Source organism: Aquarana catesbeiana, linkage group LG13, assembly GCF_042186555.1.
Source record: "Aquarana catesbeiana isolate 2022-GZ linkage group LG13, ASM4218655v1, whole genome shotgun sequence".
Taxonomy (NCBI): Eukaryota; Metazoa; Chordata; class Amphibia; order Anura; family Ranidae; genus Aquarana; species Aquarana catesbeiana.
In genome coordinates, this window is record NC_133336.1 from 87,032,275 (window position 1) to 87,054,906 (window position 22,632).

Here is a 22,632-nt window from a genome sequence, read left to right on the forward strand (position 1 = left end):
CAGCCAATGTAATCTTCAACATTTTTGTCTGAATACTGTAGATAACTTTACTAGTTTACCATCTTCTGTTACCAGGCTAAAATATATATATATATAAAATATTGTTTAAATGCACAAATTCTGTCCAGAACATGTAGATCTGTCTTACAACTAATCAAGCCTTTTTTACACCCTTCTTTCAGCTTACTCAACTGCACATACGGATTGTCAAAGCACACCATTTTATGCTCGCCTGAGAGGGTGCACACGTTTTATTTGTTAAATATGTGTGTTGCACACAGGCGCATCTGCGTTCTCCAGCGTGCACAACTGCTTATACATCGGGCACGTGCTCATTGGAATTCTAATCATGTTAATGATCTTTTCCTTATCACATGGAGAATATTGCTTCCACTTTTATTCCATTCATTCACTTCTTTTTGAAACAATTAAATAATCATTCTAGAGATTTTCCTCCTATCAACAACTGTGCGGATCTTCCCTGGACTTGTAATTGTGCATTTTATGGTGATAGTCTATAATCATTGGTAGAGCCAACACTTCCATGATAACATCTTCTCAATACATGCCTGTGTATTGTGCATTCTGGACAATTCATTTCCCCATACACTGTGCAATCTGATTGGATGACGTTTAAATCTAATCATCTAGCAGAGCAATTCATTGCCCCATACACTGTGCAATCTGATTGGATGACATTTAAATCCACTCATTTGTCTGAGTAATTCTTTCCCCATACACTGTGCAATCTGATTGGTTGATGTTTAACCACTTAAGCCCCGGACCATTTTGCTGGCCAAAGACCAGAGCACTTTTTGCGATTCGGCACTGCGTCGCTTCAAGTGACAATTGCGCGGTCGTGCGACGTAGCTCCCAAACAAAATTGACGTCCTTTTTTTCCCACAAATAGAGCTTTCTTTTGGTGGTATTTGATCACCTCTGCTGTTTTTATTTTTTGCGCTACAAACAAAAAAAAGCGACAGTTTTGAAAAAAACGAATCATTTTTTACTTTTTGCTATAATAAATATCCCCCAAAAATCTATAAATTTTGTTTTTTTCCTCAGTTTAGGCCGATATGTATTCTTCTACATATTTTTGGTAAAAAAAAATCACAATAAGCATTTATTGATTGGATTGCGCAAAAGTTATAGCGTGTCTACAAAATAGGGGATCGTTTTATGGCATTTTTGTTAATTTTTTTTTTTTTTTTACTAGTAATGGCGGTGATCGACGATTTTTATCATGACTGCGACATTATGGCAGACACATCGGACAATTTTGCCACATTTTTGGGACCACTGGCATTAATACAGTGATCAATGCTAAAAAATTGCATTGATTACTGTAAAAATGTGACTGGCAGTGAAGGGGTTAACCTCTAGGTGGCGCTGTAGGTGTTAAGTGTGTCCTAGGGAGTGTTTCTAACTGTGGGGGGAAGGGGCTGTGTGTGACACTACACTGATCACCGCTCCCGATCACAGGGAGCAGAGATCAGTGACAGTGTCACTAGGCAGAATGGGGAGATGCTTGTTTACATCAGCATCTCCACGTTCTTCCTCACCGTGAGAAGATCGTGGGTATCCCCGCGGACATCAGGTCATGGTGCTCCTGGCAGGAGCGCTCGCGCCGCTCGCAAGCCGTCTCTTAAAGGGCAAAGTACAGGTACATTAATCTGCCTGTATGTGCCCTTCTGCCTAGGTATATCTGCATGAGGCGGTCGGGAAGCAGTTAAATACACTCATTTGTCTGAGTAATTCTTTCCCCATACACTGTGCAATCTGATTGGATGACGTTTAAATCCACTCATTTGTCTGAGCAATTCATTCCCCCATACACTGTGCAATCTGATTGGACGACGTTTAAATCCACTCATTTGTCTGAGAAATTCATTTCCACATACACTGTGCAATCTGATTGTATTACGTTTAAATCTAATCATCTTTCTGAGCAGCTAAGTTTCCTAAATGAAGTTAGATAAACTAAGGGACGTTTTTTTTATTGTGCATGTGCGCATCAATAAGCAGCACGTGAGAACGTTCATTGTGCAGGTGCGCGTGTTTGCGCCAAAAACCATGTCCTATGTTATATAAGGGGGCATGTAGTTTGTGTAGATTTGCCTAAAGTGAGGCCACCTTGTTGTGTGTATACTTTGTTATGCAGGCATCAATTTTATTATTGGTTAGAGTTTAGATTGTTTTTAGCAACTACTTCACTAATAAGAATTGTTTACTAAAATGGTTTCAGCTGTTACCTATTTTGACCTTAAATTTCTTATAAAGTGTAGTGTGATCCACACAAGACAGGGAGGTCTATGTATGTAGTTGGAGGGATGTGTGTATAATGACTTGCCTTTTTCTTTGATATACTCACTTAGCTGGATGAAAGTTTATGCAATTGTATTGATTTTCTTATCTATGTCCTAAAGATTTGTCTGTCCTGAGTGTTCGCTCTTTTGTATGTGGTGTGTTTTGTTTGTTTTTCTGTGCATAGGTAACCTTCACATGATTTTTCTAAAATTACTTTCACAGTGCTGTTTATTTGCCTTTATTGTATCTTTTTACTGAACTTTTACTGTTTCTCAAATAAAGTTGTAAAATGCTTCGCAGTGCTTTTTCTGTGTGATTGGGTCTTTTTTCATGATAAAGGTGAACTCAGATATCAATCCCCATAACATGTGTTCATTTATTTGCAAACAGATCAGATCTTCCTTTTTTTAAGTTTGAAACGATAAGACTTTCCCTGTTTTTGGTTATCTTGGGTTTACAATGAGGGGAATTTACATGACACAGATTGTACATGAAATGTTTGTATTGGTTGCAGTCTCCAATGTTTTGAGGAAGAAAAAAGGCAAAAATAAATAAAGTAAAAAAAAAAGCAAAATACTTTTTGATTATTAATTCTTCAACTACAGTTTACATTTAGAAAAATAATCAAGAACTTTTCATGCACAAACATATGTGCAAAATATGTAGTATGTGAATGCTCAATTTCTATGCAGATGATGCATGACCCCTAGAAATATGACTACTTCCTGGTTCATTGTTAGGCTTTCGTCCAATCAGATTTTTCCAGGAAGTTGATTGATACTGCTGCCAGCATGCCTCGCCAAACCTTCTCTGAGGAGGAGCTCTTTGTTATTGGCAGTGTGAGTGTGACATGCATCCACGGGGGGGGGGATTTGACTATGTTTAGCTGTGTGTACATCCACGTTTTTGGTGTGTGTGTGTATTATATACATATATATATATATATATACATACACTCAACATATCTGTCTCTCTCTCCTTATTGATAAATGTAAAAGGTATACTCTAGGCACATCCAAACTGGCCACCATGTTGCTACTTTGACATTATATACCGTTATGGCAGCAGCTAGCTGCCATCACCCTGGTATATTTTTAAACAGTGGCCGATCCTGTTTCACATAAAAGTGGCCCCAGTGGTGTATTCACCACAGGATGACTTTTATGGGCAGCAGGAGAGTTGCCACTCCTCCCACTTTTTCCCAGTCATTTTCCTCACTTACAAAAGAGATCAGCAGCGGCAGAAACAATCTGTTTTGGTGTAGTGATGGGCAGGAATTCAAGTGAGGGAAAGATGGCCCCTACTCAACTCTATGCCCTTGGAGGACTGGAGCAACGTCAAACGCCACTTCTGCCTGCCAGCCTTAAAGGGCCCATTTGTTCTTGTTTTTTATGAACACATTTTTTTTTTTTATTGCTTTCAATTGTAAATGTGAGATCTGAGGTCTTTTTGACGTTAAAGAGGCCCTGTCCTGCTTAATTATATTACAAGGGATTTTTACATTCCTTGTAATAGGAATAAAAGGGTTTCCCAAAAATAAACTCACTTAAAGCGGAATCCAGCCAAAAAAAAAAACAAAATTAAAAATCATCAGCTATGAATACTGCACCTGCTGACTTTTAATATTAGGGCACTTACCTGTCCAGGGATCCAGAGATGTCCTCACCCGAGCCAGTTTTTCAATTGGCTCTTGGGTGCTGGCTTCACCATCTTGGCTACGGTAAACCAGCAGTGAAGCCTTTCAGCTTCACAGCCAGTTACCTACTGCACATGCACAGAATGCACTTTATGAATGGCCTGGTGACAGGAGAAGGAGGAAGGGTGGAACGTTCGACTGAGATTCTCGCAAGTGGGAGCGGTAATCAATCAAATCAAGGTACCCACTTCCCCCTCCTTTCCCGAAAGGTGGCAAATGTGGCATCGGGCGTGGGGGCAGTCAGGCAAACAAGCATAGCTTCATCTTTTGGGTGGAGCCCTACTTCAACTTAAAGTGGAGTTCCACCCCCCCCCCCCCCCAAAAAAAAATTTGTAATGTTCTTAAAAAAAATAAAAAAAAAACATTTGGAGAAAATTTTTTCTTACTCACCTCTAAATGCCTGTTGCTAAGGGGTCCCTCGTAGTCTGCCTCCTTCGGTGCCTGGGCACCTGACATCACTTCCCTCGGCGCAGGAAGGGAGATCGCCTCTCCACCCTCCCTCTTGACAATCATCTGGGACACGTGACCGGTCCCAGATGATTGCGGGGCCAGTGACGGCACGCGGCGCAGCTCGCGCATGCGCAGTGGGTGATGCCACAGCTGAGTGCCCACAGTTGCAATGCCGGCGCCACCGAGCGGAAGGGGGACGAGCGGGGCTTCGATCCCCCGCATTGCTGGACCCTGGGACAGGTAAGTGTCAGATTAAAAGTGAGCAGCTGCAGTATTTGTAGCTGCTGACTTTTAATTTTTTTTTTTTTTTTTTTAAATGGGAACCCCACTTTAATCTTTTCTGTCCATTTAACAGGCGTAGTACTGCTTGCGGTTCCAGCTGGGAGAAATCCATCTTCAGGTCCTCCACTTGGATGCATTTCTGGAAAGTGGATATGTTGTGGTACAAGGCAAGAACTGGCATCAAGGATCTGCATAAACACCCTCTCTCTTCATCAAGAGTCTGCGACAGATATTGGAGTCCACATACTTTCTAAACATGTGCGTTCCCTGTGTTCTCAATTCTGCTTTCATTAATAAATACAATTGAATTATACTGATCAGTGAGGCGTGGTCACATCTTAATTATTTATTGTGGGCTGGAACATTGGTTAATCAGATTTCTGAATATTGTCGTAATGACAAAATTAATATTTACTGAGCTAAAATGTACCAAAGTAACACTGGCCATACGGTGTGGAACCTGGTCAGATTGCTGACTAGATTTAAACGTTATCCAATCAGATTGCACAGTGTATGGGGAAAGAATTGTTAAAAAAGATGATTAGATTTAAACGTCATCCAATCAGATTGCACAGTGTATGGCGAAAGAATTACTCAGACAAATGAGTGCATTTAAACGTCATCCAATCAGATTGCACAGTGTATGGGGAAATGAATTGCTCAGATAGATGATTAGATTTAAACGTCAGTGTATGGGGAAAGAATTGCTCAGAAAGATGATTCGATTTAAATATTATACAATCAGATTGCACAGTGTATGGGGAAAGAATTACTCAGACAAATGAGTGGATTTAAACGTTATCCAATCAGATTGCACAGTGTATGGGGAAAGAATTACTCAGACAAATGATTAGATTTAAACGTCATTCAATCAGATTGCACAGTGTATTGGGAAATGAATTCCTCAGAAAGATGATTCGATTTAAACGTCATCCAATCAGATTGCACAGTGTATGGGGAAATGAATTGTCCAGAATGCACAATACACAGACATGTATTGAGAAGATTTTTTCAAGGAAGTTTCGGCTCCTTTAAAGATTATAGACTATCAGCATAAAATGCATAATTACAAGTCCAGGGAAGATCCACACAGTTGTTGATAGGAGGAAAATCTCTAGAATGATTATTGAATTGTTTCAAAAAGAAGTGAATGAATGGAATAAAAGTGGAAGCAATATTCTCCATGTGATGAGGAAAAGCTCATTAACATGATTAGAATCACAATGAGCAAGTGCCCAATGTCTGTTCTATATTCAACCACTTGCCGACCGCCTCCTATAGATATACGTCGAAAGAATGGCACGGCTGCGCAAAGTAACGTACCCGTACATTACTTTCAATTTGCCGCCGTGCGCGCGCGTGCTTCGTGAGTCGGGTCGCGGGTCCTGCAGACTCGATCGCCGCGGGTATACCTGCGATCGCCTCACGGAGAGGACGAACGGGGAGATGCCAATGTAAACAGCGTCTCCCCGTTCTGCCTAGTGACAGTGTCACTGATCTCTGCTCCCTGTCATTGGAAGCAGAGATCAGTGACGTTTCACACACAGCCCATCCCCCCTACAGTTAGAACACATCCCTAGTACTGACTTAACCCCTCCCCGCCCCCTAGTGGTTAACCCCTTCACTGCCAGTGTCATTTACACAGGAATCAGTGCATTTTTATAGCACTGATTGCTGTATAAATGACAATGGTCCCAAAAATGTGTCAAAAATGTCCGCCATAATGTCGCAGTCACAATAAAAATCGCTGATCGCCACCGTTACTAGTAAAAAAAAAAATTATTAATAAAAATGCCATAAAACTATCCCCTATTTTGTAAACGCTATAACTTTTGTGCAAACCAATCAATAAACGTTTATTGCAATTTTTTTTTAACCAAAAATATGTAGAATACATATCGGCCTAAACTGAGGAAAAAAAATGTTTTTTTATATATTTTTGGGGGATATTTATTATAGCAAAATGTAAAAAATAATGCGTTTTTTTCAAAATTGTCGCTTTTATTTTGTTTATAGCGCAAAAAATTAAAATCGCAGAGGTAATCAAATATCACCAAAAGAGAGTTCTATTTGTGGGGAAAAAAGGACATCAATTTTGTTTGGGATCCACGTCGCACGACCGCGCACTTGTTAGTTGAAGCAACGCAGTGCCGAATCGCAAAAAACGCATTGGTCAGGAAGGGGGCAAATCCTTCCGGGGCTGAAGCACAAATGTGCCATTATTTTCGTAAATCAGCCCCATAGTGTCAGAGGCACAGGGGCGGAGGACTGTGTCTGTGTTCCGACTCCCGAATGAATGGAAGCAAGCAAACATTCATTGATGGGCGCTGGTAGGCTGCATTGATGGGCACTGGTAAGGCTGCATTTGATGGGCACTTCATTTAAAAGTTGTAGCGTCAAAATTAGGTTTCGCCTAGGGTTTCAAAAATCCTTGCACCAGCCCTGACAAGGGCATTACTAAAAAGAGTGAGTTGCGGTCATATTGGTCCACTGACCCAATTCACCAAATGCCCGTGTTCTCTGCTGCCATGGCCAGGGCTAGATACGAGCAGATATTGCGGTTCATGCATTTCAATGATAATGAACTCTGTCATCCTCGGGTGACCCTGGATATGATCGGCTCCATAAAATTCGGCCCCTCGTAAATCACTTCAACTAAAAATTTGCAGCCTTGTTTATCCCTGATTAAGATGTCTGCATTGATGAGTCCCTGATTCAAATTTCAGGCCGTCTTGTTTTCAAGATGTATAAGCTCTGTGAAAGGGGCCATGGGCTATACATGGAGTTTTTTTGGTTTACGAGGCTTTACAGCTTGGAGCCCCCCAACTGCCCAGACTACATAGGGAGCAGCGGCAAGATTGTTTGAGACTTGGTGTCATCCTTATTTGGAAAGGGGTACTATTTATACGTGGACAATTTTTATTCAAGCATGCCAATTTTTAGACACCTCTATCAATCAGGAATTGGCGTTGGTGGCACCGTGCAATCTAATTGTCGGAGCTTCCCCCCAATGGCTTGTAAATACCCATCTTAGTCAGAGGGAGAGAGCCTGCTTGAGGTCCAATGAATTACTTGCAGTGAGATGGAAGGACCAAAGGAACGTTTTTGTTCTGTCTTCCATTCACCCAGATCGGCAGTTCAAATTACTATGGTGACTGGTGTTGAGAGATCCCTCTGTGTCTACGACTACAACCTTAAAATGGGAGGGGTGGACTTAGTTGGACAACAACCAGATGATGGGGCCATACTTAGTTGCCCGTAAGGCCAGATGCTGGTATAAAAAAGTGTCTGTATACTTATTTAAATTGGCTCACAACGCTTATGTGTTATACAAAGCGTCAGAAAGAACTGGATCCTTCCTAAAATTCAAGGATGAGGTCATCGCAGCCCTTCTGTATCCAGCAGGTGCTGTGGCCCAAATTCACAATCCAGATGCAGTAAGCTGGCTGCATGAGAGGCATTTTCCAGATGTCTTTCCTGGTACCCCTACCCAACGAGAACCCCAAAAATAAGCCGTGTCTGTAGCACGCACGGATACAGGCATGACACCCGCTATGTTTGTCCCTTATGTGCTGGCAAACCTGGTCTCTGCATCGGGGACTGTTTCCGTCGCTACCACATACTAGTAGAGTATTAGTATAGGGTACAGCACAGTCCTAGGGCACATATTCACACAGGGTCTCGAAAGATGTTAGATGGCCATCGTATTTTGAGAGACCCTAAGATGGAACGTTCAAAGTTATAATAAAAGTGTAAAAAAAAAATATAAAAAAATATATACAGTATCTCACAAAAGTGAGTACACCCCTCGCATTTTTTAAATATTTTATTATATCTTTTCATGTGACAACACGAAATTACACTTTGCTACAATGTAAAGTAGTGAGTGTACAGCTTGTACAACAGTGTAAATTTGCTGTCCCCTCAAAATAACTCAACACACGGCCATTAATGTCTAAACCGCTGGCAACAAAAATGAGTACACCCCTAGGTGAAAATGTCCAAATTGGGCCCAATTAGCCAGTTTCCCTCCCTGGTGTCATGTGACTCATTAGTGCTACGAGGTAGCAGGTGTGTTAAATTTGGTGTTATCGCTTTCACTCTCTCACACTGGTCACTGGAAGTTCAAAATGGCACCTCATGGCAAAGAACTCTCTGAGGATCTGAAAAAAAGATTTGTTGCTCTACATAAAGATGGCATAGGCTATAAGAAGATTGCCAAGACCCTGAAACTGAGCTGCAGCATGGTGGCCAAGACCATACAGCGATTTAACAGGGCAGGTTCCACTCAGAACAGGCCTCGCCATGGTCGACCAAAGAGGTTGAGTGCACGTGCCCAGTGTCATATGCAGAGGTTGTCTTTGGGAAACAGATGTATGAGTGCTGCCATTGATGCAGAGTTTAAAGGGGTGGGGGGGTCAGCCTGTCAGTGCTCAGGCCATACGCCGCACACTGCATCAAATTGGTCTGCATGGCTGTCGTCCCAGAAGGAAGCCTTTTCTAAAGATTATGCATAAGAAAGCCCGCAAACAGTTTGCTGAAGACAAGCAGACTAAGGACATGGATTACTGGAACCATGTCCTGTGGTCTGAAGAGACAAAGATAAACGTATTTGGTTCAGATGGTTTCAAGTGTGTGTGGCGGCAACCAGGTGATGAGTACAAAGAGTGTCTTGCCTACAGTCAAGCATGGTGGTGAGAGTGTCATGGTCCGGGGCTGTATGAGTGCTGCCAGCACTGGGGAGCTACAGTTCATTGAGGGAACCATGAATTCCAACCTGTACTGTGACATATTGAAGCACAGCATGATCCCCTCCCTTCGGAGGCTGGACCGCAGGACAGTATTCCAACATAACCACCCCAAACACACCTCCAAGGCGACCACTGCCTTGGTAAAGAAGCTGAGGGTAAAGGCGATGGACTGGCCAAGCATGTTTCCAGACCTAAACCCTACTGAGCATCTGTGGGGCATCCTCAAACGGAAGGAAGAGGAGCACAAGGTCTCTAGCATTCTCCATCTCTGTGATGTCGTCATGGAGGAGTGGGAGAGGACTCCAGTGGCAACCTGTGAAGCTCTGGTGAACTCCATGCCCAAGAGGGTTAAGGCAGTGCTGGAAAAAAATGGTAGCCACACAAAATATTTACACTTTGGACCCAGTTTGGACATTTTCACTTAGGGGTGTGCTCACTTCTGTTGCCTGAGGTTTAGACATTAATGGCTGTATGTTGTTATTTTGAGGGGGCAGCAAATTTACACTGTTATACAAGCTGTACACTCATTTACATTGTAGCAAAGTGTCATTTATTCAGTGTTGTCACATGAAAAGATATAAAATATTTACAAAAATGTGAGGGGTATACTCTTTTGTGAGATACTAGTGTGTGTGTGTATATGTATATATATATATATATATTTGTCGTTTTATTGTTCTTACTGTTTTACTGTATTTTATGCTATACTGTAATGTTTGTTACTGTGTTTTATGGGGTTTGCTTTGTAGGTTATGTCCTGTTTTAATGTACTGTTACTGTGATTTATTGTTAATCTTTGCTTGCAGGTATGCCATTCAGCTGCAGCACTGATTTATTTATTTTGAAAGCAACAGGGTTTACTCTCACGATACGTAAATCCGTGACTCCAGCGCTGTAGGAGGTGATTTCACCACCACAGTTAAAAAAAAGGGCATATATGCTGAAGCATAGGGGCCGGGGTGGATATAGGGGCGAATCGCCCCTATGCTTCGGCATATATTTTTATTCACTTTTCTTGGCAGAGATTTCTTCATCCACGTCAATTGATGTGAATGGAGGAATCTGTTAGGTTCTTTTTTTTTTTCGTTCAGCCCATGGGCTGAACGAAAAAAAAGAAAGGTGCATATATGCCCATCATTAGAAGTGGGTGGATGCAGGGCGGTATTCCAATGGTGGGCATACCACCGATCATTCAATGTGAATAGAGGAATCTGTTAGGTTCAGTGGCGGTCCGTCCATTAAGGGCACACAGGCGCCACCCCCTACAGGCGCCACCCCCTACAGGCGCCACCCCCTATATACATAATGGATAGATTCATGCATTGCATCACAGTGGCTGCATTTGATGGGCACTCTATACATAGCTCATCCCAGAACCCTGCACTGTGTACTTATCTCATCCCAGAACCCTGCACTGTGTACATAGCTCATCCCAGAACCCTGCACTCTGTACATAGCTCATCCCAGAACCATGCACTGTGTACTTATCTCATCCCAGAACCCTGCGTTCTGTACATAGCTCATCCCAGAACCCTGCACTCTGTACATAGCGCATCCCAGAATCCTGCACTCTGTACATAGCTCATTCCAGAATCCTGCATTCTGTACATAGCTCATCCCAGGACCCTGCACTTTCTACATAGCTCATCTTAGAACCCTGCACTCTGTACATAGCTCACCCCAGAACCCTGCACTCTGTACATAGCTCATCCCAGAACCCTGCACTCTGTACATAGCTCATCCCAGAACCCTGCACTGTTTACATAGCTCCTCCCAGAACCCTGCACTCTGTACAGAGCTCATCCCAGAACCCTGCACTCTGAACATAGCTCATCTCAGAACCCTGCACTTTCTACATAGCTCATCCCAGAACCCTGGACTCTGCACATAGCTCATCCCAGAATCCTGCACATTGTTCATAGCTAATCCCAGAAACCTGCACTCTGTGCATAGCTCATCCCAGAATCCTGTACTCTGCACATAGCTCATCCCAGAACCCTGCACCCTGTATATAGCTCATCCCAGAACTCTGCACTCTGTTCATAGCTCAGCCCAGAACTCTGCACTCTGTTCATAGCTCAGCCCAGAATTCTGCACTCTGTACATAATGCACTCCAAACCCTGCATGATTTTATTCTTTTTTTTTTTTTTTTTAAATGAATGTGCTGGGGTTTGTATGTATCCATGATATTCTTGCTTGCGGAACAATAAGAAAAGCATATTTTATAGGTACAAGGAAGCCCGAGTTTTGTTTAATGATGCCCCTTAAGCTCCTCCCACTGTCAAAAGTTTGACCATGCCCACATTTGCCACGGCGCGATATGCAAGGTTACTTCCTTCCTCAAGTGTCCCTCATTCTGAAGTTCAAAAGTTGGGAGGTATGCTCAAGCCATGCAGTAATTTATTAAATAACCTTCCCAATTCAAGCTGCAGCTGCTAAAGTTTCCTAAGCTGTTCAGAGAGACAAAGTAGCAGTTTGTTTACTAGGTGAGAGAAAACCCCTAAGGGGTTAACCACTGCTAAAGGAATACCAACATTGCAGGTTCTCACATCAGGGTATTGCCACACAGGTGATTTCATTAGACAGAGCCTCCAACACAGAAAGAAAAACCTTGCTAAAACGTAAGCCTCATACACACGTTCGGATTGTTCGCCAACAAAACCGTGGAATTTTGTCCGAAGGGCGTTGGCTCAAACTTGTCTTGCATACACAAATGTTGGCCATACAAATGTTGGCCAACAATTACGAATGTAGTGATGTACTAGACGTACTACGAGCCCATAAAAAGGAAGTTCACTAGTCATGCGCCAACCTTTGGGCTCCTGCTAATCTCGTGTTAGTAGAAGTTTGGTGAGTGTCGTTTCTCGCTTTTCAGCCTTGTGCTTTTCAGTTCATTTCTGTTTCTCAGGTCGTGCTTGTCAGTTCGTTTCTGTTTTTCGGTGCGTGCTTGTCAGGTCAATTCTGATTTTCTGTGCCTTCTTTTCAGTTCGTTTGTTTTTCAGTGCGTGCTTGTCAGGTCCTTTCTGATTTTCAGGTCGTTCTTGTCAGTTCGTTTCTGAACGGCTGTTCGTCTACTAACCATGTGACCTTCTCGTCGGAGTGATTGTGCTATTGTTGGGCTTGGAGTTATTGCTTTGACCCAAGTCCAGTCCAGGAACAGGGGGAGGAGTTCTTTGACCAAGAATTGGTTGCTTAATCGTGACCAATTCTGTCATACGTCTTTGTTGCGGGAGCTCCAGGAAAATCCTGATGATTTCAGGAATTATCTCCGGATGATGGACCCCTGCTTTCACTGTCTATTGGCTTTGCTTACCCCCTATATTAGTAAGCAGGACACATGCATGCGGCAAGCCATTACTCCCGAGCAAAGGCTTGTCGCCACCTTGCGGTACTTGGTGATGGGGAGAAGTCTCCAGGACCTCAAGTTTACAATTGGGATCTCCCCTCAGGCTCTGGGAATCATTATTCCAGAGTCCTGTTCTAAGATCATCCAAGTCCTGCAGAAGGACTATATTCGGGCAAGTTTTAGCCTTTAACATCACATTCTATGTATTTAACCACTTGACCACTGGGCACTTAAACCCCCTTCCTAACCAGACCAATTTTCAGCTTTCGGTGCTCTCACATTTTGAATGCTAATTATTCAGTCATGCAACACTGTACCTATATGAAATTTGTCCTTTTTTCACACAAATAGAGCTTTCTTTTGGTGGTATTTAATCACCGCTGGGTTTTTAATTTTTTGCGCTATAAAAGAAAAAAGACCGAAAATTCTGTAAAAAAAATGCATTTTTCTTCATTTCTGTTATAAAATTTTGCAAATTAGTAATTTTTCTTCATATATTTTGGCCAAAATTTATACCGCTACATATCTTTGGTAAAAATAACCTAAATCGGTGTATATTATTTGGTCTTTGTGAAAGTTATAGAGTCCACAAGCTATGGTGCCAATCTCTGAAAATTGATCACACCTGAAGTACTGACGGCCTATATCATTTCTTGAGACCCTAACAAGTCAGGAAAGTAGACATTCCAAGGTTTTTTGACGTTGTAATTTTTTCCCACATTTCTTTGCAAAATCAAGATTTTTTTTCTTTTTCCACAAAATTGTTATATTAGCAGGTTATTTCTCACACACAGCATATGCATAGCACAAATTACACCCCAAAACACATTCTGCTACTACTCCTGAGTATGGTGATACCACATGTGTGAGACTTTTACACAGCGTGCAACATGCAGGGAGCGCCATCAGGCGTTCTTGGAGCATAAATTACACATATAATTTCTTGCTACCTCTTACATTTTTGAAGGCCCTGGAGAACCAGGACAATGGAAACGCCCCAAAAATGACCTCATTTTGGAAAGAAAACAACCCAATGTATAATCTATGAGGCATAGTGAGTCTTTTGAACATGTCATTTTTATCTACAAGTTTTTGGAAAATGTGTAAAGGAAATGAAAATACATTTTTTTTTATGTAACGTTGTCCATTTACACAATGTTTCTAACACATAGCATGTACATACCAAAAATTACATCCCAAAATAGATTCTTCTACTCCTGAGTACGGCAATACCACATGTGTGAGACTTTTCTACAGCCTGGCCACATACAGAGGACCAACATGCAGGGAGCACCGTCAGGTGTTCTAGGGACATAAGTTTCAAATCTAATTTGACTACCTATTACACTTTTAAGAGGCACTGTAGTGGCATGGATAACTGATGTGGCATGGATGAGCATGAATGGGGATGGCTGAGCATGATTAAGTATGGCCAGGTACGGCTGAGTAGATGGGATGGCTGGGTACGACTGAGTACAGCTGGGTATGGCTAATTATGGATGGGATGGCTGAGCATGGATGGATGAGTATTGCTGAGGATGGATGGATGGCTGAGCATGGATAGATGAGTATGCCGAGTATGGATGGGTGAGCATTGATGGATGGGTATGGATGAGTATGCTGAGGATGAATGGGTATGCAGAGTATGAATGGATGGATGGATGGGTATGCAATTACATGTCATTTGACGGAGCGATCACATGGTAAACGGCAGCGAGGACCCAGCGGGATTCTGGGAGGACGTCACTGTACACCCTTCCAGTTATGCATCCGCCCTGTAGCCGTCATTCGGCTATTGGGCAGTTAAGTGGTTAATGTTTGCTAATGTATTGTATTATATACCATAATTACCATTATTGTAATATGCTGTGAATGTCCTCATGCATGCTGTAAGCTTTTAATGCTCCTTTTTTTGTCCTTCATGCATATTTGCCTTCACTAACCTCCCCAGTATGCTATCCTGGGCACATACACGCCTAGTAACTTAATGTATTTTGTCAGCTTCATTTTAGTGGTTACCCTAAACACCCCCTAAAATGTGTATACATGTTATTGTTGTCCTCAAACTCTGGCAGAGTACAGAAGGCTATTTTTTGGGGGGCCCAAACTAATTTGGAACCCTCCTCCCACCCAAATGCTAAGTCAACCAATACTTTATCTGCTGACTTTGCCAAACCCATACATACTATACCACTTTTGTGGTCATATTTATGGATGAATTCACCAAAGCATGTAGTGCAAGGGCCTGCCTGAATACCTTCAAATGGTACTGTTTTTGTCTCCTATTATCTTGATAGGTAATTTATGAATGAAAAATATGTGCTTCAATTTGGACAGTGTGTATCCATATTTTTGGATTATGACTTCTTACCTGTCCAGGGGGCTGCCAAAGTATCACATTTATGCATTCAGCTCTCAGAAGCGGAGAGGGTAACCTGGTCAACAAATCTGCCCATCCTCGCCCCCCTCCCCCCCCCTAAAATTTTTAGAATGGGCCAATAGAGGGGGTGAGGAATCTGATAAGTTGACCTTATCACTTTTGTCTTTAAACACTCATTTAAATAAATGTTATACTTATGTTGGCCAAGAATGTTTGTGTCTAATCTGCTTGCAATGTTATGTGCAAAAATTGCAAGTTAGACTTACCGGTAACTTGTTTTCCAATAGGCTTTCAGGACAGCACCCGAGAGATCATGGCTCCTCCTCCCACAGGAAACACCTCATCAATTAAGTCTTTAAATTGGAATCCTCCACGTTGCCTCATCAGTTGTTTGTAGAGAACTCCAGCCCCAGCTGCAACACATAAGCGACAGTTATATCATAGTATTACAGCATTAGCATAAACAAAGGGCGGGTTACTGCTGTCCTGAAAGCCTATTGGAAAACAAGTTACCGGTAAGTCTAACTTGCAATTTTCCAAATTGTCTTTCAGGACAGCACCCGAGAGGATAATCGAGACTTACTCCATTTAGGGTGGGACAACAGCCTGTAAGACTTTCCTTCCAAAAGCCTGGTCCCCAGCCGTCATGAGATCTAACCTATAATGACGGGCAAAGGTTGTCAGACTTGTCCAAGTAGCTGCCTTACAGATTTGTTCGGGGGTGGCGCCAGCTTTTTCTGCCCAACTCACCGCGGAAGCTCTTGTAGAATGAGCCCGGACATTTAATGGACTCTCCTGACCTGTAAGGGAATAGGCTTCTGAGATAGCCATTCTCAACCATCTGGCAATGGTTCCTCTAGAACAGTGGTTCTCAACTCCAGTCCTCGGGACCCACCAACAGGCCAGATTTTAAGTATTACCTTGGGGAGTTGCAGACTAGAATACTGCAATCACTGAGCAGCAAATGATATCACCTGTGATGTATTTCAGCTATCTTGCAAACCTGGCCTGTTGGTGGGTCCTGAGGACTGGAGTTGAGAACCACTGCTCTAGAAGCTTGTCTTCCTTTCTTATTACCGGAAAATAAAACAAACAGAGCATCTGAACATCTAAAGTCTTTAGTGTTTTCCAAGTAACTCAAGACTGCTCTTTTAACATCCAGGGTATGGAATTCTTCTTCCTTCTTACCCGATGGATTAGAACAAAAGGTAGGAAGTATTATTTCCTGAGTTCGATTCTGGATCGAAGCGACCTTCGGCAAAAAATTAGGATCCGTCTTCAGAACAATTCGGTCTGAAAAAATGGAAAAGAAAGGCTCCCTGATTGATAAGGCTTGCAGCTCACTGACTCTTCGAGCTGTTGTAACAGCCACTAAAAACACTGTTTTTAAAGTAATCAATTTCAGGGAGGCTAAATTAATGGGTTCAAAAGGTTCCTTGGTCAGGGCCTGTAGAACAACCGATAAGTCCCATGCTGGACAGCTTTTGATTACCACTGGTCTAGACCGGGTAAGAGCTTTGAAGAATCTTATTACTAGGGGTTCTGATGAAATGGATTTTTCCAGGAATACCCCCAGCGCAGCAACTTGAACTTTGAGGGTGCTGACCGCTAAGCCCTTGTCCGCCCCTTCTTGCAGAAACTCAAGCACAGAAGAAATTTGTTTTGGAGATCTGTCAGATGCTGTGCACCAGGAGTTGAAGATTTTCCAGACTTTGGAATAGATTGCTCTTGTAACCTTCTTTCTACTAGATAGGAGGGTAGCTACCAACTTATCCGAGAAACCTTTCCTCTTCAAGAGCTGCTCCTCAGTAGCCAGGCCGTGAGCTTTAGTTTTGCTACTTCCTGGTGAAACAGAGGACCTTGTAACAGAAGGTCTTTTCTTAACGGAAGGTGCCAGTAAGGTTCTTGTTGCATCTGAAGAAGGGATGAAAACCAAGGCCTTTTTGGCCAGAAAGGAGTGATGAGGATCACTGTTGTCTCCTCCTTCCTGATTTTGCTATAAAAGCTGAAACGAGGGGAATGCGTAACAGAGGTGAAACTTCCAATCTTGTGACAGAGCATCCACTCCCAGTGATGCCTCGTTCCTGTTCAGGGAGAAGAAGCGAGACATTTGCGAGTTTTCCTGGGTGGCAAAGAGATCCACTCTTGGGCGCCCCCATTTCTGCACTATTAACTGGAAGACTTCTGGATTCAATTGCCACTCTGCCTCTAAAATCTGGTTCCTGCTTAGGAAATCCGCTACTCTGTTTAGGGTCCCTTTTAAATGGATGGCGGATAAGGATAGAGTATGGAGCTCTGCCCAACTCAGAATGCCTTTTGCCAAGCTCTGCAGAACTTTGCTTCTGGTTCCCCCTTGTCTGTTTATGTAAGCCACCGCCGTGGCGTTGTCTGACAGGATCTGAGTATGTTGCCCCTGGACTTCTTTCGCAAAGGTCAGTAAGGCCATTTCTATAGCTTTTAGTTCCCTCCAATTTGAGGACCTCAGGGCATCTCTTGTGTCCCACGAGCCCTGGGCCCACCGGCCGCTCATATGAGCCCCCCAACCCCAGGAACTGGCATCTGTTGTCAACCTCACCTGAGTTGGGAAGGACCATAACAGCCCCTCTGAGTACCTTGTCTGGTTCTTCCACCACCACAGACTTCTTTTTACTGAAGTAGGGATCTTCACTAATGAATCTAGTGAATCCTGCTGGTGATTCCAGGTTTTTAACAGGAAACTTTGCAGAGGTCTGAAATGGAGCTTTGCCCACTGGATGGCCGGAATGGAAGAGGTCAGGGTTCCCAATGCTGACATAACCTTCCTGATGGACAGAACTTGATTGGACTGTAGCAATGACACCACTTGTATCAACTTTTTCTGTTTTTCCTCTGGAAGAAAAATTTTTTGTTCTAAAGAGTTGATACGGAACCCCAGGAATAACACTTCCTGTGAGGGAATCAGATTTGATTTTTGAAGGTTTAAAATCCACCCCATGGATTCTAGATGAACACGGGCTCTGAGCAAGTTTTCTTGAAGACCTTCTCTGGTCTGGGCAAAAAACAGCAGGTCGTCCAGATAAGGAATAACTGAGATCCCCTCTAGACGCAGAGGCGCCAGAGCTTCAGCCATTATTTTCGTGAAGACCCTTGGGGATGATGACAGACCAAACGGGAGTGCTCTGAATTGCAGATGTACCACCTTCTTCCCTTCTTTCAGTGCTAACCTCAGATATTTCTGCGACCTGGCGGCAATAGGAATGTGGAGGTAGGCATCTTGTAAATCTATTGATGCCATATAGCACCCTTGATACAGGAGGTTTCTTACTGAAAATATTGAATCCATCCGAAACCTTCTGTATTCTACCGATTTGTTCAGCATTTTGAGATTCAGGATAAGACGGAACTTTCCTGAAGGTTTCTGAACCAGAAAGACATGTGAGTAGAACCCCTGGAAGAACTCCCCCGCTGGGACCGGAACAATGACTCTCTGATTTTTCAGTTCCTGAATTAAGGACTTCATGGCGAGAGCCTTGACTGCGTCCCTTGGGACGTTTGTTACCAGGAATCTTCTTGGAGGTTCTTCCGTAAATTCTATCACATACCCCTGGGAGAGCATCTTTACAACGAATTGATTTGAGGAAATGGCTCTCCACTGAGGAAGAAACTCCTGTAGTCTTCCCCCGACCTTGACAGAGTCATTGTGGTTTTGCGGAGGCCGCAGGAGGATTGAAGAGCACTCCACCCCTACCTTTGGGCTTCTGAGAAGACCATGACTTCCTCTTGCCCTGCGTTTTCCCTTCCTGCTGACCTTTTTGGGGCCGAAAGAAACGCTTACGGGTTTGCACCTGTTTCTTCCTAACTGGAAACGACTTTTTCTTATCTGCCGTGCGGTCAAGAATGGACTCTAGCTCTGAACCGAATAGCAGATCACCTGCAAATGGAATACCACACAATCTATTTTTAGATGCAGCATCTCCTGGCCACGTCTTCAGCCATAAGGCCCTTTCGAAGCGACCTTCCTGGCAGAATTTGTTAAAGCTGCTGACCTTGCTGACATGCGGATAGATTCCGCAGACGCATCCGCAATATATGATATTGCTGCCGACAGGGTTGAAAAAGAGTCTAGAATCTCCTGTTTTGAGGAATCTGCTATGACATGGGCTTTCAACTGGTTAACCCAGTGATCTAAGTTCCTTGCAACACAGGTTGTTGCCATTGCTGGTTTCAGATTGTGCATTACTGATTGCCAGGTTCTTTTAAGAAGCAGGTCCATCCTTTTGTCCATGGGCTCCTTCAGAGTGCCCATATCCTCAAAGGCTAGGTCCGTAGACTTAGAGACCTGAGAAAAGGCAGAGTCAAATTTTGGAACCTTATTCCATATAGAATCTGGATTTTCTTCAAATGGAAATCTTTTCTTGTGAGCCCGGGAAAAGAAAGGCTTTTTCTCAGGTTCCAGCCACTCTTTTTTAATCATATCAGTGATAACTGAATGGACTGGAAAAGAACGGCCTTTTGAATCTCCTAAACCAGCATACATGCGGTCATGCAGGGAGAGTTCCTTCTTTTCCTCTTCTATCCCCAAAGTGGCATGGATTACCTTCAGGAGTCCTCCCACCTCTTCTAGTGACAATTTGTATTTAGAAGCGGTATCTGATTCATTTTCCTCCTCCTCAGAATCTGTATCATCTGGAGCGAGGGAAACGGACCCTTGAGAAGCGTCCTGGGATATCGGACCCCCAAAAATTATTTGAGAACCACTCTGGGGTTCTGAAGATGGCTGCGGAACCAGAGGATCCCTAGAGGGACCTGGCTCCTCTCTTAGGTTTGACCTAAAAGCTTGAAAGGTGGCCCGGAGCTCATCCTTTATTGTTGACACTAAGTCGCCACAAACGGATGGAGTCTCCTCTCTGACCAAATTTGTAATGCACTCTGCACAAAGCGTTTTGGTCCAAGCATCGCTTAATTTTTCTTTGCAGACAGGGCACCTTTTCTTGACTGGTTGGGCAGAACCTTTGGCCTGGACAAACAGAAAAGAGACATGGAACCACGCTTAAACGGCTGTAATACAGCGCAAATAATACACCCAGGTGCACTAAGGAAGAAACCTCTCATTTTCCATGTGCCCAGCAAGCCACCACCACCTAATCCCCTGTTGTAGGGCAGATATACTAAATCTAGCCACTGCAACATACCTTCTGAGGGGGGTGGGGGGGGGGGTGGTGTTGGAAGGGGGGGGAAAAGGGTGAGTAACCCCCCCACAGGAGAAAACGGCCCAGGGTAATAGAGGACACAGTCCCTTACCTTAGCCTTGCTGGCGCCTTGGCTTGCCCCCTTATTCGCTGCATCGCTATCCATAGCGGTCTGCGGTGCGTGGTAAAACGACCGGTTCCAGATTCGAAAACGCCGCTGCGCTGACCTGGAACCGGAAATAAGGCGCCAGGTGACCCTGCCCTCTCCCACTGCGCTTTGCGCCGGAAATGACGCACGCGCCGACCCGGAAGTGCTGCCTGGACGTGGCTGAAGCGCTCTTCTGCCACCAGCAACATGGCGGCCGCCACCACTCATTCCTCCATGTAGAAGGGAACAGAGGACGGCCACCCGCAGGCCAAAAAAAAATTTTTAGGCAGCACCCCCGGACGTACAGGCTCTCCCCGAGCACGGAAGAGGGAGAGGGAGCCCACGGGACCGTCTATATAAGAGGCAAGTGGGAGGCTCACTCTCCTAGCCTAGAAAAGACCTATCAGGTGAGAACCTGTGTCTCCCAGGATAAACCTGAGAGATCATGGCTCCCACCAGAGGTGTTCCTCCAGCTGGAGGAAACACAAAAAACTGATGAGGCAACGTGGAGGATTCCAATTTAAAGACTTAATTGATGAGGTGTTTCCTGTGGGAGGAGGAGCCATGATCTCTCGGGTGCTGTCCTGAAAGACGTTTTGGAAAGTAGCAATTTTTTTTTCTTGTTTGACTCCAGTTTCTTTCCAACCCACAGGAATGGCAGGCTGTTTGCTTCTAAATTCCACCATCAGTGGGATTTTCCCAACTGTGTTGGGGCTATTGATGAGATATTGTCCCACCACCCAACTCGGGCTCTTATTTTAATTACAAGGGATTTTGCAGTCGGTTCAGGCTTTTTCTAAAAGCAATTAACTTGGTCGAATACAAGCTGAATCATGTGGTCTTGTGCTGCTGCATCCTGCACAATTTGAGGAATGCGAGCAGCTTACCTTACCTCACTTTCAAGTGAGGTTGACTTTGCTGAGTCCGGCCCAGCCAAACTGTGATGACGGCTCTTGCAAGTGGCCATGCTGGGTTGCCCTCCCAAACTGCCTGATATGTCCAACAGTATATGTACTACTTTGTGGGTAGAGGGGCAGTGACTTTGCAGTAAAATGTTGCTGATGTGGAATAAAACTTTTGGATACTAAACTCCCATTTCATTTGAATTACTGTTTGTGATTATCTGTCGCCTAGGTTCTCAAATGGCCTTAAATTTTGGGCATTTTCTTCAATAGCGCAAACGTAACTTATTTGCTCCATGAGGTGACGATCTCTTCTTGAGCTATGTTGTGCTGTGGGTCTGCTACACACAATGTTAATGTATCTAATGCAATAATGATAAAGATATTCAGCCTTTTCAACCCCTTTAAAATGTGGCAAACTCAGGAAATTTTAGGGACTAAGCAATTAGAGCACATTGTCCAACTACACCAACTTAACACTGGTATTGAGGATTGAAATAAGAAGCCACACATTTAGTATAAAACATTTTACTCCAAGCACATTCACATGTGCGTTTTAAAAGGTTTTTGAACAAACCAAAATCTTGGTGTATAGCATGTAAGTTTGCCATTATTTTGCTTTTTTGGGGCTAAACAGGCATGTTTGAAAACATAAGATACACATCCCCAACTCAAGAACTTAAAAAGTTCGACTTTGCTAAAGTGAAGGCCATATGGAGACATTAGTATCCCAAAACTGTGTCGATGTTGCCTTCCTCAGATGGGGTAATCTCACCCCTCTTAAAGCCAAAATTTGAAGCCACGTACAGAACTGTTAAAAAGTCCCTTAGGATCCCCTGCCTCAAATGTGTAGGTACAAACAGGTTATTTCCTCAAGCCCCAAACAGTGTGTCAACATGTGTAATCTCCCACCACGGGATGCATTTTGTGGGTTTAACCCCTTCATTAAAAGTAGGAGGGAGGGGCTGCACCCCCAAAACACATCTATTGATCCCCCACGAGCAGAGCTAGCACATGCTAACACACTGGAGGTTATTTATGAAAGGCCAATCCACTTTGCACTAAAAAAAATCCAGATTGTTAACAGGGCAATGTCTGTTCTTTGTAATGCATTAAGTTTACCTTTGTGAACATGTTACATCAGTTTTTACCCCCCCAATGATGCAGTCTGATGCCCACAGTCCCTGTAACAGTACAGGGA

At 43.5% G+C, this 22,632-nt stretch overlaps 1 long non-coding RNA gene across 1 annotated transcript; it reads left to right on the forward strand.

Annotated features, from left to right (window-relative positions):
• The first annotated feature begins 2,698 nt into the window (after positions 1–2,698).
• On the forward strand, positions 2,699–5,048 carry LOC141116867 (uncharacterized). Its single transcript, XR_012237062.1, has 2 exons — positions 2,699–3,146; positions 4,809–5,048. It is a non-coding gene; the product is annotated as an uncharacterized lncRNA (long non-coding RNA).
• Positions 5,049–22,632: the final 17,584 nt, after the last annotated feature.